Source organism: Amblyomma mixtum, chromosome 10 (genome assembly GCF_055824585.1).
Source record: "Amblyomma mixtum isolate Tamu chromosome 10, ASM5582458v1, whole genome shotgun sequence".
Classification (NCBI taxonomy): domain Eukaryota; kingdom Metazoa; phylum Arthropoda; class Arachnida; order Ixodida; family Ixodidae; genus Amblyomma; species Amblyomma mixtum.
In genome coordinates, this window is record NC_143021.1 from 48,570,939 (window position 1) to 48,591,525 (window position 20,587).

Consider the following 20,587-nt stretch of genomic DNA (forward strand, 5'->3'; position numbering starts at 1 on the left):
TTGAAAGTGAACTGTCTTTTGCCGATAAGTAACTTGTCGAAGCGGATCTTAAATGAGGCGTTGCTTTGTTGGCCGTAAGAAAAAAGTTTTTTCCTCGCTTGTCGAACTTTCGCGGAATAGTCCTCACGAACTGAGAATGAGGTATCTTTAAGTTTATGCCCTGCAACAAGAATTCTTGATTTATCTTTAAAATGTGCCAGTTTAACAATTATTGGGCGGTTTTTGTCTGTTTGGAAACGGCCCAGTCGATGCGCGCGTTCGATGTCTTGGCTATCTATAGTAATGTCTAGGTGTTCGGAGCAGAAGGAAATAATATGTGCTTCAGACTGTGCCCAACTTTCGCTGGGCTCATCCTGAAGACCGAGAAACAATAAATTCGGGCGGCGCAAGCGGTTTTCAGCGTCGTCGCACTTGTTTGTTAATGCTTTTACGTGTGAAGAAAGTCTGGCCACGTCGGTGTTATTTATAGGTGCAGCTACATTTTCCGGATTAGATTCGACTGTTTTTTCCAGTGTTTCGACCCGCGCTGAAAGACGGCGGACCGAGTCTTCAATGTTTGTTTGAGCAGAACGGATCAAGGCAAGCTCTGCAATTACAGTGCTCTGAGAGGATTCAATACGTGATATAGCTTCGAAAATTGATTCTAGAGACGGCGGAGCTTTGCTTTCGGTCGGGCCTGGGTTCAATTCGACGTCTCCAGATAATATGAGCAGGAGACAAGTCAGGTGGACGTTGAGGCAGAAGGGGCAAGCAATATACAGCAATCTTTTGCAACAGTCAATGGCGTCAATGGGGCACGACACCGCTAGCAAGAACGGGTCACTAGAGCGGCAGGAAGCGGCACAGGGTAGATAACTAACCTGCAGTAGGTGAAGAAAGGGCGATTGCATGACGAGTTCCGATGCGGTGGCGTGCCCCAAATGGCCCCAGCGATACAGCGGCTTATGTAGGTGCCGGGGTCCTGTGTTCGTGCCCGGTTGCCAGATGACAGGCTGGTCCACCGCTGGAAGCAGCGGATGCAGGTCAGGGTGGTCGTTGTCGAAGAAGTCGTTGTCGGCAGGCAGCCAGGAGGACACGGTGGCGTCATGCGTCGCGAAAAAGCCTGAGCTTTCGGCGCTGATACTTGAAGTGGCGGGAAGTCATATCAGGATAGCCTGCAGTAGGTGAAGAAAGGGCGATTGCATGACGAGTTCCGATGCGGTGGCGTGCCCCAAATGGCCCCAGCGATACAGCGGCTTATGTAGGTGGCGGGTTCCTGTGTTCGTGCCCGGTTGCCAGATGACAGGCTGGTCCACCGCTGGAAGCAGCGGATGCAGGTCAGGGTGGTCGTTGTCGAAGAAGTCGTTGTCGGCAGGCAGCCAGGAGGACACGGTGGCGTCATGCGTCGCGAAAAAGCCTGAGCTTTCGGCGCTGATACTTGAAGTGGCGGGAAGCCATATCAGGATAGCCTGCAGTAGGTGAAGAAAGGGCGATTGCATGACGAGTTCCGATGCGGTGGCGTGCCCCCACCGCATCACGTTGGTTACAGTCGGCTGCACGAAACTAGCTATAAATAAAAAATGATTTGTGTCGATTGCACATCTTATGACTGCAAGTGCGTGCCCTGCAATTTACTTAAATATCCCAATAACATGAAGCCAAATGCGTATGAAACGGTTACAGCTACGATAGGCGCGGAAAGCCCGACAAAAGCATATCTGGAGCAGACGACAACGGCAAGAGCTCACCTGCGAAAGTCCAGAGAGAAGCACCCACGGTACAACCCACGCTGTCACAATGTGCCACGGAGCAAGGTTTCTTCACATGCCGCAGCCTCATCTTGAAATGCAGAGCTAAGCGCTTGAAACGATGAGCGCGAAGCCTGGGGAAAAGGTTTCGCACTGGCCGCACACCGAAGGAAACGCTGCAGCGGTGCAGCGGGGTGCAGATCTTGCCAAACGGTGACAGAGAAGCGAGGGGCAAGGACCTCAAAACCTTCGTAAAGCGGCCATTTCGAGACTGGCGAGCTTAATTAAGGCGCGCCATAGCAGGCAGCTGGAGATAAGAAATCGCTTCGTAAGCTCCTGCAGCCACTTTGGCCGGGTACCGAAACAAGGCCTGAAAAGTCGCTCTGCAAATGCACCGCACACTCATCAACAGAGGGCGCAGCAAGTGCGTTGCAAAAAATTACAAATTTCGGCGTAATGTTTTGCTGAAATAGTTTACCTATCTTATAAAGCGTGCCATTAAAATATTCATTTCTTTTTGCTGTTTTATAGCATTTTTATCTGTGCTTTTGAATTTCATTACATAAGTGTTTCGGCCGTCCAAAGTGGCTGTGCTGCAGTCGCGCTAAACCGTTTTTGGGCCCAGCCTTCGTCACCATTCTACATCCACCTTGAGTCGTCCGCTGTGCTGGCTCTTTCTTTTAAAGGCCTCCCACGAAGTCCCGGATGACGCAGGTGTCCCGGATGTCGCACCGAAATCGTGTTCCAGCAGGGGGATAAAGTCCACGTGCTTCTGCGTTGTCGGCTTTAGTGCCAGCATGATGACCGGGCGGAACATTCTAGCGTGTCCTGTTGAAGTTAGCAAAGTGTATCGGCCCGATAATATATTTTGCCATATATTACCCTCATTGACCACGGGTATCGATTGTTATCTCTTTGTTTCCCATTTTTTTCTTAACTAATCATCTTAATTAGTTACATTCACTCCGATTACAGCCATTTTCACCTCAATCATGCATTTTGGTTTTTCGAACTGGACGCCAGTGCTGCTTTCCCACCAGCCTATTCGACCGTCCGAAGCAATTTTTTCTAAATAATTAGCTAATTATTCCGTGTCGATCAAACTTTTGCTTCGAATAATTATCACTCATCAAACAGATCTCAGTTCGTTTCGAAATTTATTTTCACTTTGAGTATTTTTTCAATATTTTGCCATCCAGAGTTGTTTTCCCGTCCTCTCACTATATCGACGTTCATGCTACTTCAACGGTTTTTTGCTCTAATGATTTCAGCATGCTTCCAGCACAAAATTTTTGCACATGATCGCCATATCATCCACTATCTATTTCAATCATTCCTTTGATCATACCTCTTCTGAGAACGCCACAACCAATGCCGACCCGTTTTCATTACACGACCCCACCAACACAGCTCAGAAATGCTGCCGCATAAAAACATGAGCAGCAAATATCACGTGATCTTGTGAACGTAACACAAACGTTATGCTGCGACATCTGCAGACTAATTATTTCGCGTCAAAAAGCTGCAAAAATCAAGAAACTATACTTCGTGCAATAGGTTCTTAATACATTAAATATATTTAACTATAATGTATTTCAAATAAATCATATTAATTATAACGATTAATTTCTTTTTGTTTATTAATTTTCGCATTTATTGTAAGGGTACTTCTTCGAAACGCAGGTCGGAGGCTGTTGATCGAAGACGCGTCACGAAAGCCACGCTCCCAGGAGTCACCCAGGAACCAGCACCGCACTTCGACGACCTCTTCGTCTCACCGCGGCTGCCGGTCGTTCCCATCACAGTTACCTCCCCGCCGAAAAGCAGCCATCCCGGTGACTTACGGGGACGAAAGAATGGTCGGGCCATAGTAGGGCTTGAGACGCTCGACGTGTAGTTTCAAGCCTCCGGCGACGATGATCCGGGGAGGGGTCAAGGCTATCCAATTCACGGGAGAAGTTTGTTGTAGAACGCGGTGAGGGCCCTGATAGCGGGAAAGCAGTCTCGTGGCGAGGCCTGGAGTGGACGAAGACACCCAGCGCCAAACCAGTGCGCCGGAGGGATATGACGCGGAGGGTCGAAGGAGTCCCGGTGGGGCTTCTGGTGCCCCTGGAGCTGCGTGGGGAAAGAGCGTGCAAGTTGCCGACATTCTTCAGCATACATGTGAGCTTCGGAAAGGGATGAGGTCTCGGAAGGCTCAGGCCGATAAATAAGGATGGTGTCCATGGTGGATGTAGGCTCTCGACCATATAAGAGGAAGAAAGGGGAGAATCCCGTCGTTGTCTGCGTAGCCGTATTACACGCGTAGGTTACGAAAGGAAGTACTTTGTCGCAGTTGGAGTGGGCGATATCAACGTAGACGGCGAGCACGTCACTGAGTGTGCGGTTGAAGCGCTCAGTCAGGCCGTTGGTTTGGGGCTGATATGCACTGGTACAGCGAATGACGATTTGGCATTTCTTTAAGAGCGCCGCGACGACTTCCGATAGAGAACCCGGCCACAGTCACTGAGCAGTTCTTTCGGGGCGCCGTGAGGGAGAACAAGACGGTGTAGGATGAAAGAAGCAACATCTTGTGCGGTGGCAGATTGGAGAGGCGACGTTTCTACGTAGCGGGTTAGGTGGTCAACGGCCACGATGACCCAGCGGTTGTTAGCCAAACTGGTTGGAAGCGGACTGTAAAGATCAATGCCAACGCGGTCAACGGGGCGAGCAGGGCAGCGTAACGGCTACTTCGGAGCCGGTTCGTGGCGGGGAGGGTTCTTGCGACGTTGGCAGGCTGTACATGACCGCATGTACTGACTTATTAAGCGGTACACACCGCACCAGTAATATCGCAGACGCAGGCGAGCATACGTTTTCAATACACCGGCATGGCCGCATTGTGAATCTGCGTGGAAAGAGGCGCTGATCGCAGCACGGAGGTGGCGAGGAATCACCAACAGCCACTTCCGCCCGTCGGAGATGTAGTTACGCCGGTATAAGAGGCCATCACGAACGGCAAAACGGTGGGCTTGGCGACAAAGGGTCCGGGACGAATGAGGTGGCAAGGGATTATACAGGAAGTTATACAGGAAGCTATACAAGAAGTTATACCGGAAGTTATACAGGATTATACAGGAAGCGAGTTGATCCAAGGATCCCGCAGTTGTTCGGAGAGCATATCAGGGACACAGGAAAAACGACAATGTAATCCAGATAGCACAGACACGTTTCCCATTTGATCCCGCTGAAAATATTATCCATCATTCTCTCGAATATTGCTGGGGCAATGCATAGGGAGAATGGCATGACATTAAATTCATACAGGCCGTCTGGGGTGGCGAAGGTGGTTTTCGGCCGGTCAGCGGCAGCCATCGGGACTTGCCAGTAGCCAGAGCATAACTCTAAGGACGAAAATTACTCCGCTCCTTGCAAGCAATCCAGTGCGTCGTCGATTCGGGGTAGAGGATAAACATCTTTGCGTGTAATCTGGCCATCTTTTTTCGTCACGAGGACAACAGGAGAGGCCCAAGGGCTGTGAGAGGGCCGTATGATGCCGCGCTGTAGCATATCGTCGACATTGTCACGGATGACTCGGCGCTCTGTGGGCAAGACGCGGTACGGTCGCTGGCGCAAGGGGGCGTGCGTACCTGTGTCAATTTCGTGAGGGACGGCAAACTACAGGAGGTATTTTTCAGGAGTTTATAGATGGTATTCCGGGGCCTGAAATGGGAACAGTTGGGGATGAGAGTTAATAGAGAATGCCTAAGTAATTTGCGATTCGCTGATGACATTGCCTTGCTAAGTCACTCAGGACATGAACTGCAAAGCATGGTCAATGAATTAGACAGGCAGAGCAGAACGGTGGAGCTAAAAATTAACATGCAGAAAACGAAAGTAATGTTTAACAGCCTAGCAAGGGAACAGCAGTTCGAGTTGGTAGCCAGGTGCTGGAAGTAGTAAGAGAATACGTCTTGATTAACGCGGAAAATTGGGCGTGTTGGTACATGTCCTGAACAAATAAACAGCAGCGCAAGGAGACAAGGACTAGACGAGAGAACAAGGACGGCGCTGAACTTCCAACTTTTATTTCCAACGAATCGTTCGAACATATATGCACTCTGAACAATCCGGCGTCATCGTCAGTGCATGCGCAGATATGTCAGCTCTTTATCAGAAAGAGTGATAGAAGCGGAGCTAACACATGCCTCTCCCCGATTATAAATCAACTCTGATTCAATGATTTCGCGCGTTACACGTTGATTATTCGTTTTTCTAATGACGGTGCTAGCAAGGTCTGGGGAACATTCTTCACACGTGAGACAGTGGGCGGCCAGAAGTCCTTCAAAATCTTTTCCTTTATGGGCATTATCTACATTTTTGGCATGTTCCCTCAACCTGTCATTCACGCATCTCCCAGTTTGGCCGACATAAGTTTTGCCACAGATTAAAGGAATTTCGTATACCACGCCTTCTGCGCATTCAACAAAGGGCCGCCGATGCTTCTTCCCACAGTTCTTTTGCTTCGCTGTCTCAGGATCTGCCATCTTGCACAGCTTTGACAGCTTGTGAGGAGCAGAGAAGACGACTTGCACGTCGTACCGCTGCGCTACCTTTTTCAGATTGTGTGACAGCTTGTGAATGTAAGGTATCACAATTACCTTATGCCTACGCTGCGCGTGGGCGTCACACTTACTCACGTCAGTGCGTAACTTGTTGAGTAGGCCTTCAGCAACCATCAAGCCTATCGGCTTGATGGTTGAACGCTTCTGCGGCGAGATGCGGGCAACTTTTGCTAAGGGCGTTTTTAAAGCAGGAGGTGGCGATGGCTCGCTTAACGAGCTTTGAGTGTGCAGAGTTGAAGAGTAGAAGCGGTTTATTGGCGCGTGGGTCATAGCCCCAGCAGACACCATCATTTTTAAAGTGAAGCCTAATATCTAAAACCTAATTTGGCCGTTCACTGGGAGTTCGTGGGTTAGGTCAAGAGGCCTCATCACCGTTCCAAAGGTGCCCAATATCTCTCTAGTAGCACGTTCAATTGCCTGCGCGTCACAATCAACAACAACTAAATAATCATCAACAAACCTAAAGACCCTGCGGACGTTTTGGTCTTTGAAGGATGAGATTAAAAGGCGGTCTTACTGAGCAAGTACAAGGTCACTAAGGGCTGGGGCAATGCAGGACCAGATGCATACGCCCTGCTTTTGCAGGTGCGGTGTCCCTTCAAACTGGATGTAGGTTGACTAAATAAAAGGTTAAAAGCTCTAAAAAACCTCGGACTGGAACTCCAGCAGCGTTCTGGAAGGCAATGCAGACATATCTGTCAATGGAGTGCTCAACGCATTCAAGGAGTAGCTTGTGAGGTAGGTTCCCTCTCTGCCTGTCAGAGGAGTGGCCGCCTTTTTACGTGATCACTCGCTTCGTCTCCTTCTGGCCGATAAGGAGGGTGGATTCACTGTTATGCTTAGCACAGTTTTTAAAACAAAATCCAGGGATGCTATTTCGTCAGTCTTCAACAACTATCCTAAGGTGTCCTTGATTAAAGTCAAGACCCGCGCAAAGAAACTCTGCGAACGGTTAAACCTTTTACAGCTTGTAAAGGCGATCGATAACAGCAAGAAAAACTTCTTAAATGTATTCTTTAGCGCGAAAACTCATAAGTTAGAAATGCCACTAAGGACCATTGTCTCTGAAGCTGGAGCTTGGCAGCATTGTGTCGCAGGTTTTTTGCAACGACAACTTAAGCTTTTACCCGTGGACGATCCGTTTCTGGTCAAGAACTCTAACCAGGTTTTAGAATTCTTCTCCCATAATCATGACAAGGGCTGCCAAGTCTTCTCAGTTGACATTAAAGACCTTTTTTATTCTTTACCTCACAAGCTAATCCTTGAATGCGTTGAGCACTCCATTGACAGATTTGGCTGCATTGCCTTCCAGAACGCTGCTGGTGTTCCAGTCCGAGGTTTTTTACACCTTTTAACCTTTTATTTACAGTCAACCTACATCCAGTTTGAAGGGACACCGCACCTGCAAAAGCAGGGCGTATGCATCGGGTCCTGCATTGCCCCAGCCCTTAGTGACCTTGTACTTGCTCAGTAAGACCGCCTTTTAATCTCATCCTTCAAAGACCAAACGTCCGCAGGGTCTTTAGGTTTGTTGATGATTATTTAGTTGTTGTTGATTGTGACGCGCAGGCAATTGAACGTGCTACTAGAGAGATATTGGGCACCTTTGGAACGGTGATGAGGCCTCTTGACCTAACCCACGAACTCCCAGTGAACGGCCAAATTAGGTTTTTAGATATTAGGCTTCACTTTAAAGATGATGGTGTCTGCTGGGGCTATGATCCGCGCGCCAATAAATCGCTTCTGCCCTTCAACTCTGCACACTCAATGGTCGTTAAGCGAGCCATCGCCACCTCCTGCTTTAAAAACGCCCTTAGCAAAAGTTGCCCGCATCTCGCCGCAGAAGCGTTCAACCATCAAGCCGATAGGCTGAGCAGTGCCGGGTATCCGCAGCACCTTCTCATTTCGGTTGCTGAAGGCCTACTCAACAAGTTACGCACTGACGTGAGTAAATGTGACGCCCACGCGCAGCGTAGGCATAAGGTAGTTGTGATACCTTACATTCACAAGCTGTCACACAATCTGAAAAGGTAGCGCAGCGGTACGACGTGCAAGTCGTCTTCTCTGCTCCTCACAAGCTGTCAAAGCTGTGCAAGATGACAGATCCCGAGACAGCGAAGCAAAAGAATTGTGGGAAGAGGCATCGGCGGCCCTTTGTTGAATGCGCAGAAGGCGTGGTATACGAAATTCCTTTAATCTGTGGCAAATCTTATGTCGGCCAAACTGGGAGATGCGTGAATGACAGGTTGAGGGAACATGCCAAAAATGTAGATAATGCCCATAAAGGAAAAGATTTTGAAGGACTTCTGGCCGCCCACTGTCTCACGTGTGAAGAATGTTCCCCAGACCTTGCTAGCACCGTCATTAGAAAAAAGAATAATCAATGTGTAACGCGCGAGATCATTGAATCAGAGTTGATTTATAATCGGGGAGAAGCATGTGTTAGCTCCGCTTCTATCACTCTTTCTGATAAAGAGCTGACATATCTGCGCATGCACTGACGATGACGCCGGATTGTTCAGAGTGCATATATGTTCGAACGATTCGTTGGAAATAAAAGTTGGAAGTTCAGCGCCCTCCTTGTTCTCTCGTCTAGTCCTTGTCTCCTTGCGCTGCTATTTATTTGTTCAAGAATACGTCTATTTAGGGCAGGTAGTGACCGCTGATCCAGATCATGAGAGTGAAATAACTAGAAGAATAAGAATGGGGTGGAGCGCATATGGCAGGTTATCTCGGATCATAAATGGCAGTTTACCAATATTCCTCAAGAGAAAAGTATACAACAGGCGTATCTTACCGGTACTCACCTATGGGGCAGAAACGTGGAGGCTAACAAAGAGGGTTCAGCTTAAGTTAAGTACAACGCAGCGAGCTATGGAAAGAAAAATGATAGGTGTAACTATCGAAAGCGGGCGGAGTGGGTGAGAGAACAAATGCGCGTTAATGATATCCTAGTTGAAATCAAGAGTAAGAAGTGGGCTTGGGCAGGGCATGTAATGCGAAGGAAAAATAACCGCTGCTCCTTAAGGGTAACGGAGTGGATTCCAAGAGAATGCAAACGTAGCAGGGGGCGGCAGAAAATTAGCTGAGCGGATGAGATTAAGAAATTTGCGGGAATATGGTGGCCGCGGCTGGCGAAGGATAGGGTTAATTGGAGAGACATGGGAGAGGCCTTTGCCCTGCAGTTGGCGTAGTCAGGCTGATGATGATGATGATAATGATGGCAAACTCACGGCCCAAAGAAGGTTGTGAAAGGTCAAAAGACGTGCCGAAGAGTTAGAGAAGTGTCAGTAGCTGGTCACGTTGAGCGGGCGGAAGGATGGCGCGATGAAAGACGTCGACGGGAAGCGGATCGGGCGTCGTCGCACAAATGTCCAGGAGAGCAACCTCGGGACTGGCACGGTGATCACGGTGAGAGTTTAAGGACAGGCACGGTAAGAGTTTAAGGAAAGCGAATTACGACTATTATCTGCGCATTTTTCACAGCGATTGCCTCAGAAGGAGCGATGTAGTGTGCAAAAAGCTTAATTACATCATAAATAAAAATAAACAGAATGCAAGGATGGACACTCTCATTATTGATGATACAGAAATAAGCGGAATCGATCTGGCTAATAATTTCAATGATTTCTTTATAGAGGTCGGCAGTAGCAGATACTGCTCTGAAACCGCCAGAAGTATTCAGGATGTTCAAAATACATTATTTTTCCGCCCCACTTCTGTATCGGAGGTAACAACGCTTTTTCAAGGCATTAAGAACAGTAGAGCTCACGATGTAGATAATTTATAAATTAATCCTATCAAGCATGTGATAGATGAAATAGCGCCCGTTTTAACACATATTTACGTTTCTCTCTTAACCGGTGAATTTACACTACAGATGCAAGTTGGTAGAGTAATAATAATGCACACGGGAGGAGATAAAAATGAAATATCTAATTACCGCCCACTTTCGATACTACCAGTACTCTCGAAAGGTTTATTTCATTTCATTTCATTTATTTCCCTTAAAGGCCCGGCGAAGGGCATTACATAAGGGGGGGGGGGGAACAATATTCGTTGACGGCAAGTGTTAACACGATGACAAATGAGCATGAAGATTTTCAGCGAAGGTCGCGGAGCACATGATGGCTTCAATGTCGCTGGGAAGGTCGTTCCAGTCCACAGTGGTACGGGGGGAAAATGAGGCTGCAAAAGTAACCGTGCGGGCACGTGGTCGAGAAACTTGGAAAGGATGACAAGTGCGATGAGATATGCGGGTTGGCGGGACGACGTAGGGCGCGCAGGAAAGTGAACTGTGGTTGTGGGTTTCTAAGTGGACACAGGCCACCACCCACCGCGGGTTCGAGCTTCGCGCGAGCCAAGGGCCCCGATCAGCCGTCACCACACACCACTGGGACACCGATGCGGCGCACTCAAGCTCCGCTGGGAGGAGAGCGATTCGCCGCAAAGAAATAGGCCTCCAAGTTCACCAAGAAGACGTTTATTCACGTCGTCCTTCAGCAGTACACACACACACTCAATAGTCACCCCGTCCCGGGGGCGCGCGAGGAGCAAGGCTCCGCTGCGCGCACGAAGCGACTCGAGTAATGCGCACCGCTAGCACGCCGCTGCAGGAGAATGTCCCCGCGGCAGTGCTGTGATCTCTCTCTCGTGTCGACCGTTGGGCCGGTTGCGAGAGAGAGTGGGCATTCAACGCAAGGTACGCCTGTCTGAGGTCGCTGGACCCCGCTGGACAGGCTCGAGCCGCTGCAGGTCAGAGGACACGTGCGGGCGAGCTCGAGTAAGCACTGGTCCGAGCGGCAAAGCCGGCACGGACAAACAGTAACGTACGCACCTTACGCTGTCTCGGAGGGATCTCTCTCTCTGGGCCCCGCTCGGACGGTCGCGCGGCGCGCGGCCGCCCAAAGCGGGGTCCCGAATTCCCGCCAAAAGGCGCCAATGGCAAAGGCCCTTGGGGAACCGGGGCGGAGCTGTGGCTAAATGACAGTGATTAGTCACCCAGCCGCCTCTCCACCGCCTGAGGCGGGAGCAAGGGAAAGAGGAGAAACAACGCGGGAGGCCGGCTAGCCGCGCAAAGGCGACGGCGGAAAGCCAGATTCCCACATCCCCCTCTCCTTAAATGCCCTCCTACCCATCGGCAAAGCACGCGGCCAAAATAAAGAAATCAAGACACAAAAAAAATAAGCTACACTTCAGTTCCAAAATAAAGAAATGAATACACACAAAAAAAAACTAGCTACCCTTCAGTTCCAGCCAGAACAACGTAAGAAAACAAAGGGAAAACAAGGCAAACACTGGCATACGCTTCAGTAAATCAAAACAGCTTGCAGATTATATACACGGTACACAAGAAGATGTGATAACTGTACAACTATGTGACAGGTGGGTGACAGTCCCAAAGTTCGGTGGCGCGGCCCAATGGGCCTGTCGGCGACTCACCGCTCGCAGACTTCAAGTTGGACGGGTTGGGAGGGCCGACGACTGATGCGGTCTTCTTTCCGTTGATGTAGGGTGCGTTGATGACGACGGGGCCGCGGCAGGGCACTGACCTCGCGCCCTTGGACACGACATCACGTTCGGGCACAAGACAGTTAGTGCCCCCCCTTCACGCCGGCTGAAACGGGCGAGGACGTTCGGCGGCGTCCTGATGTGTAACCTTGGCCACAGCGAGGGTTCCTTCTCATCGTCGCGCTCACGCAGAAGCACAGCGGCACAACTCACAGGCGTCGCCTCGGCTCATGGTTCCGCGCACACACAGCCACAAACACAAACACACGTACACCAGCACGTGCGCGGACACCGGTCGGCGACAACGATCCCCTCATCAGAAGCGTCCAGAGGCACCGCGGCGAGGGTCAAAGGATGCACTTTCCGCCCCCCCATCGCCCCAAACGCCCCGCCAACTTCCCCTCCATGCGGGCCGCACAAAACTCGCACCGCGACACATGGCTCCTTAACGAGCCAACCACCCACAGTCGGGCCGGAAATGAGAAAAGGCGCGCTGTACAAACGACACCCATCGTTTTCTTCTAGAAGATAAGAGCAAGCACGAGCGGGCTGAAGTTTGCCTATGTACAAGTCGGGTAAAAAAAAACTGAACGCTAACACAAACGCATGTTGCCTATGTACATCTCGGTACGTTAGAACGAAAACAGACGTACAAGCAGGAAACGAAAGTGGCTAGAAACTGACGTAAGCGAACAAATAAATAAACTGATAAACACACAAGGCTGGAACTGAGCATGCTGCAAAAACAACAACAAAAAAAATAACACACCGTGCTTCGCCTAGGTAGGGCCTGGCGAGAAAGCTCGCCAGCTAGCTGAGGCTGCGTGCCTTAGGTTGCGGAAAAGTCCGCCGTCCGGCATTAATCACACCGGTGACCGTCGCCTCAGATTGTACCGGTGCTCCGTACGCTTGCGTTCCGCAGCACCAGTTGTGCCTTTGCGCTTGCCTTTGATACCATTGGGTACCGGCGCAAGCTCGTCAGACCGTGACGCGTAGGCCTTCAGGTCTATGAACCCCTGCTTGCTCCTGGGGAAAGGCCCCATCAAATCGCAGGTGGCCATCTGCCACGGACGCACACTGTCAATCGGTTTCATCATTCCAGGCGGCTTGCCACCCGTGACTTCACCGCTTGACAGACATGGCAGGAACGGCAATAGCGGATAATGTCACGCTTCATGCCGGGCCACGTCACCGAATGACTCAGTTTCGCGAAAACTTTGGAGCCACTCAGATGACCGGCCAGTGGTTCGTCATGAGAGAATCGCAAAAGTGCGCCTCTTAGACTTTTGGGGATAACCACCTAGAACGGGTCGATGGACTCGTCATCGGTGGCTATGTACTTCAGCACGAGCCCGTCATGGTCCAGCAAATATGACTCCCCGGGGTTCGCCGCGACACACGCTGGCTTCTGCCCCCCTGCGCCCGCTACAATACAAGTAGCGTCACGGCGCTCCGTCTCCCTGAGACCGTCGCTCACCTCGCGACAAAAGGGGTCATTTTGCTAGGCTTTCAGTAGCTCTTACGGCTGAAAACGATTCCAGTCATCCCAGAGGGGAGCATGGTCTCGTCCCCACTCAGGTTTGCAGCCAAAATTTCCGTTCGCGTCGGCACCTCCGAGGCGCTCACGCAGAGCTTTGCCTCTCGTCCGCTTTGCGAAGCGCTGCTCGCCTGGTTAGCGGAATGGGTTAACCCGTTTGCGGGTTCCCCCTCCTTGCCGCCCGGCGGCTCGTCCGCTGTTTCGCCCCCTCCGCCTACAGGCGTCAAGGCGCCGCTGGCGAGTGGGGCACGGGATAGCGCGTCAGCTACCACGTTTGTGCTCCCCTTTCGACACTGCACGGAAAAGTCGTAATGCTGTATCAGGAGAGCCCAGCGCGCCAGCCGACCCGCAGGCTCGCGGAGCCGCATCAGCCAACTAAGCGCACTGCACCCCTGCCTCAGTGGAGGCTTGGGTGGGCTGCACGAACGAGGGAGGCAAGGCTCCTAGTTCGATGAGCGGCGCGGTTTCCCCAGGGAACCGGGCCAGCGCCTCGCCGTTCCCAGAGCAGAATTGACTGCTCGCGGGGCACGGCTGCTGCTGTTCGAAACTGCCGGTTGCGGCAGCGTGACACGAACTGCTTTCGCACTGGGCGGAAAGCGTGCACAGCTGAGGCATGTGACCAGCGGATGCACCGCAGGGTGCTTCCGATACAACTCCAATGGGAGCCACGTGGTCAACATTTTGGGTTGTGTCACCGTAAACCCCAATGGGGGACGCGGCAAACCACGGTGTCTAGCTATTCGAAGGAACAGCAGCCAGCGGATCAAACGACGCTACAACTCCGTAGGGAGCCGACATGTAGCTGCCGAGTGCCCCGCTGGGGGTGGTAGACACGGTGCGCAAGCGTGATCGTCAAGGCGACCTGCTCGGCTAATGTGCCATCAAAGGCGTAAGCGCCAATGACTTAGCACGTTGGGCGCCAGTTATGGGTTTCTAAATGGACACAGGCCACCACCCACCGCGGGTTCGAGCTTCGCGCGAGCCAAGGGCCCCGATCAGCCGTCACCACACACCACTGGGACACCGATGCGGCGCACTCAAGCTCCGCTGGGAGGAGAGCGATTCGCCGCAAAGAAATAGGCCTCCAAGTTCACCAAGGAGACGTTTATTCACGTCGTCCTTCAGCAGTACACACACACACTCAATAGTCACCCCGTCCCGGGGGCGCGCGAGGAGCAAGGCTCCGCTGCGCGCACGAAGCGACTCGAGTAATGCGCACCGCTAGCACGCCGCTGCAGGAGAATGTCCCCGCGGCAGTGCTGTGATCTCTCTCTCGTGTCGACCGTTGGGCCGGTTGCGAGAGAGAGTGGGCATTCAACGCAAGGTACGCCTGTCTGAGGTCGCTGGACCCCGCTGGACAGGCTCGAGCCGCTGCAGGTCAGAGGACACGTGCGGGCGAGCTCGAGTAAGCACTGGTCCGAGCGGCAAAGCCGGCACGGACAAACAGTAACGTACGCACCTTACGCTGTCTCGGAGGGATCTCTCTCTCTGGGCCCCGCTCGGACGGTCGCGCGGCGCGCGGCCGCCCAAAGCGGGGTCCCGAATTCCCGCCAAAAGGCGCCAATGGCAAAGGCCCTTGGGGAGCCGGGGCGGAGCTGTGGCTAAATGACAGTGATTAGTCACCCAGCCGCCTCTCCACCGCCTGAGGCGGGAGCAAGGGAAAGAGGAGAAACAACGCGGGAGGCCGGCTAGCCGCGCAAAGGCGACGGCGGAAAGCCAGATTCCCACATGGTAAAATTTGTAGAATAAGCAAAGGCTGGCGATGCGACGACGAACTGAGAGGAGTGATAACCCTGATTTACCTCTCAACCCTGACACACTGATGTCGTAGGTATATGAAGAATGAATGAATCTGGCTACTCTGTTTTGTACTGCTTGAAGTGCGTTGATAAGGTAAGCATGATGCGGGCTCCAAATAGGTGAGGCATATTCTAATTTTGATTTGACAAGTGTTTTGTATGCTAGTAACTTTACATGATCGGGGGCATGGCGGAGAGAAAGGTAATTAATTCACGCATTCTGGATTTTGCTGGAAAATGAAATTTGATAACTGAGCGTCAGTTCGGATTTAGGAAGTTTCGCTAGACAGAAGACGCCCTCTTAGTTTATAAGGAAACAGTGTTGGAAATTTTTGAAAGAAAATTGGCGACACTAGGAATCTATATAGATTTCAGAACAGGGTTCGATTCTGTGAATCATCGTATACTTCTTGACAAATAAGAAATTCTAGAGGCCCGTGTACTGTCCGATGTCAGTGCACGTAAAAGAACCCCAGATGGTCGAAATTTCCTGAGCTTTCACTACGGCGCCTCTCACAGCCTTAGTTGCTTTGGGACGTTAAACCCCACAAACCAAACCAAACTTCTTGACAAATTGGAGCGCTATGGGTTCCGCTGAATCTCGCAGCGTCTAACTATATCTTACCTTCAGGGAAGACACCAGTATGTCGAGATAAACCAACTAAAATCGAGTGTAAAGCCAATAAAATCCGGAGTTCCACAAGGCAGCTTTTTTTTTTGTACTATCCAGTTTCTTTTTCATATTAATTATGTCGTAAGAATAGAGGGCAACCGTAAGTACATACTTTACGCAGACGACTGCACGGTTCTCGTTTCTGGCAAGGACCTAACTCAGATTAAAGAAACAGCGGATATCTTCTGCTGTGGACACCAGGAATGGTGCCAAAACAATGTATTAATCTTGAATGAGAGTAAAACATTGTGCGTCTTATTCCGTACACCAGCAACATCAATCACACCTCCTGATAGCCTTCACTTAGGTCCCTATTCCATAAGAACAGTGAAACATATAAAAAGTCTAGGAGTAGTTTTCTCCGAGCATTTTTCGTGGAACGAGCCTATTAAGAGAATTTCATCAAAACTGAGCAAGATTGTCGGTATCCTGAACCGAAGTTTCGGCAGCGCATTTCGGCAGCAGTGCACCTCGAGAACGCAACACAACTGAACGTATCTGCTTTTCATGATGTGAACAGCGCGAACTACAAGGGACAAGAAAAGAAGGGACACAGGACGAGCGCTGACTCGCAACTAAAAGGTTTATTCACTGAAACCTTCTTATATGAAGAAACAATCAAAAGGAAGAAACAACATAAAAAAACTAAAAACCATGAAACGCAACATTCGTCAGGTGCTCCCGAGAAAATTCATCTCCCTATCGCAAAGGAAAACAGATGGTTTGCTGACGCAATTCAGTTGATCCCCTGCGATGTGAAAAGCCTCGACAACTTCTCGTGTCGTCTGATCACTGTGAGTGTATAGTACACGTGTTTGATTGAATAATGCGGTGCATTTTTTCTTTTTCTTTTTCATGACTTTACACTCTAGACAATGTTTGACCAAATGTGAAAGGTCATCACCAATGTTTAAGTTGTTCCTGTGCTCTTGTAGGCGCTTGTTAAGGCAACGCCCGGTCTGACCAATGTAACGCGCTCCACAGGAAAGGGGTACACTGTATACAACACATGTTTTACAGGCCACAAACTTATCCCTGTGCGCAACGCCACATCCATCTTTTTTTTTCTTCTTGGCCTCTTTCTTTCTTTCAATGGCAGGGCATATCTGTTTGAGCTTGACGGGGGCGGAAAGGAACACGCCAGCAATACTTTGATTTGAGCTAGTTGGTTGTAGCATGACATGTTTACGCAAAAGGCGTACTGGCGCTAAAAAACGAAGACAACACACACAACAGGACATCACGCCAACTTTGTACCTACTTGCTACGTTCTTTAGTCCGTGGGAGACGCGGTGTACATATGGCAAAACGGCAAATTTCTTCTTTTCAGGCTGGATGTCTGTCGTAAGCGGAGTGGCCTGACGCTTTAATGACTGAATTAACCGAGAACACGCCCCTGCTATCATCTGGTCTTGATATCCAGCAAACTTAACCCTAGACAACTGGGTCTGGAAGCTATCTTGAATGGTGTAATGACAGGATTTGGTCAAAGCACTTCGCAAGCAGGAACTAATTATGCTATTTTTTTTTACCAATTTGGAATGACTGGAGTGAGAATTAAGAAGTGTCTTTGACGACCTCGGGTTATACTTCCAGCAAACATGGTTCTGCTCGAAATGCAGCCTCAGGTCTAAAAACTGCAGTTCGTCGTTAACTGGTGCCTCAAAAGTGAACTGTAACCCCCCCCCCCCCCCCCACACACTCCCTGAACACTTTTAGAATGTCAACCATTCGAGCCGGAAAACGCCCACGTTCTACAAAAATAAGATAGTCATCGACATATCGGACGGTCTTGAGATGTAGGCCAGACAGGTTCTTTTCCAGATCCCTGTCAACGTACAACAGAAAAATGTCACTTAAGACCGGGGCGACGCTGGACCCGATGCACACTCCTGATTTCTGCGCAAATAGCTTGCCTTGCCACCCTATGAAAGTGGAATGCAAATAAAACCGTACCAGTTCTAGGAAGTTTTCCACAGACATCCCGCATTGTGTTACGAACGCCACTTCGTCATTATCATCTGTAATGTACCTTTTCACACGCTTTAACAGGCAGTCATGTGGAAGGCTATAATACAGGTCTGTGACATCGATACTAAAGGCTGCACAGGCACTCGGGTTGTTCTCCTTTAAAAAGTACACGAGGGCGTCGGAGTTGGGGATCTTGAGAGGGTCGAATGCATCCAAGGACGAAAGATGCCGTTGCAGAAAATTTGACACGTGGTGTTGCCATGTGCTCCTTTACGATACAATCGCTCTGAAGGGTACGTCAACTTTATGTGTCTTCGCGGTGAAAAAGATGTCCAGGTGCAATTTCTTGCACTGCCCAACCTGCTTGGCCAAGCGTTCGAGGCCGAGAGTGCTTAGAAGGGAGACGCCTTGCTCCTTGACCTTGGCCTCTTTCAGTGGAGACACCTCGAAGTTCTTCATGACCACGGCCAGGGATTTTTCTTGGAATTGGCTTTCAGAAAAGCCTTTCAGAAAAGAAATTGCACCTGGACATCTTTTTCACCGCGAAGACACATAAAGTTGACGTACCCTTCAGAGCGATTGTATCGGAAAGGAGCACATGGCAACACCTCGTGTCAAAATTTCTGCAACGGCATCTTTCGTCCTTGCATGCATTCGACCCTCTCAAGATCCCCAACTCCGACGCCCTCGTGTCCTTTTTAAAGGAGAACAACCCGAGTGCCTGTGCAGCCTTCAGTATCGATGTCACAGACCTGTATTATAGCCTTCCACATGACTGCCTGGTTTTATTTGCATTCCACTTTCATAGGGTGGCAAGGCAAGCTATTTGCGCAGAAATCAGGAGTGTGCATCTGGTTCAGCGTCACCCCGGTGTTAAGTGACATTTTTCTGTTGTACGTTGACAGGGATCTGGAAAAGAACCTGTCTGGCCTACATCTCAAGACCGTCAGATATGTCGATGACTATCTTATTTTTGTAGAACGTGGGCGTTTTCCGGCTCGAATGGTTGACATTCTAAAAGTGTTCAGGGAGTGGGGGGGGGGGGGGGGGGTTACAGTTCACTTTTGAGGCACCAGTTAACGACGAACTGCAGTTTTTAGACCTGTGGCTGCATTTCGAGCAGAACCATGTTTGCTGGAAGTATAACCCGAGGTTGTCAAAGACACTTCTTAATTCTCACTCCGGTCATTCCAAATTGGTAAAAAAATAGCATAATCAGTTCCTGCTTGCGAAGTGCTTTGACCAAATCCTGTCATCACACCATTCAAGATAGCTTCCAGACCCAGTTGTCTAGGGTTAAGTTTGCTGGATATCAAGACCAGATGATAGCAGGGGCGTGTTCTCGGTTAATTCAGTCATTAAAGCGTCAGGCCACTCCGCTTACGACAGACGTCCAGCCTGAAAAGAAGAAATTTGCCGTTTTGCCATATGTACACCGCGTCTCCCACGGACTAAAGAACGTAGCAAGTAGGTACAAAGTTGGCGTGTTCCTTTCAGCCCCCGTCAAGCTCAAACAGATATGCCCTGCCATTGAAAGAAAGAAAGAAAGAGGCCAAGAAGAAAAAAAAAAGAAGGATGTGGCGTTGCGCACAGGGATAAGTTTGTGGCCTGTAAAACATGTGTTGTATACAGTGTACCCCTTTCCTGTGGAGCGCGTTACATTGGTCAGACCGGGCGTTGCCTTAACAAGCGCCAAGAGCACAGGAACAACTTAAAAATTGGTGATGACCTTTCACATTTGGTCAAACATTGTCTAGAATGTAAAGTCATGAAAAAGAAAAAGAAAAAATGCACCGCATTATTCAATCAAACACGTGTACTATACACCCACAGTGATCAGACGACACGAGAAGTTGTCGAGGCTTTTCACATCGCAGGGGATCAACTGAATTGCGTCAGCAAACCATCTGTTTTCCTTTGCGATAGGGAGGTGAATTTTCTCGGGAGCACCTGACGAATGTTGCGCTTCATGGTTTTTAGTTTTTTTATGTTGTTTCTTCCCTTTGATTGTTTCTTCATATAAGAAGGTTTCAGTGAATAAACCTTTTAGTTGCGAGTCAGCGCTCGTCCTGTGTCCCTTCTTTTCAACATTATGTACAGCGCGAAAAACTAAGACAGGGGAAGAAACACGCAAACAAACAAGCGCTGACTATCAACTGAAAATTTTATTAGGAAACTCGTGGTTATAAAGGCTTCAACCCAGCACGCGCAGGCGCACAAAGCCTGAAACAACAAAACAACAAAAGCAGCAAAACCGAAACAACAAACCAAACCACACGTGTGCATTAGCCTCATTGCACTGCCGCAGTACTATCAAGATATTCCAGTTCTACCTGGTGTAACGCCACCGAAGGTTTTGCAACGCATGGAATGCGCGATGTGGCGATCAGATACGCCTCTACTATTTCCCGGCACTTCTGATCCCTGCGCCTGAAGACAACGTCAGCACGCCCCAAGTCAGGAGTACACACGCTGTCACTTTCCTTACTGCAGTCACGGCAGTGCAGAGCGAGATTAGAAGAAGCGGCAGACGTCCCCAGCGACCTCTCGTGTTCTCTCAGGCGGACGTTGAGGCACCTTCCAGTCTGCCCATAATAAATTTTCCCACATGATACGGGTATTCTGTACACTACGCCCAGGTTGCACGGCACGTATCTGTTGGCGTGTCTGACAGCGCATGCTCCTGCAATGGGCCTCGACTCTTCCATCCTTCTCCTGACCGCGGCACAAATCTTGCCAACCTTATTTCCAGCAGTAAAAACCAC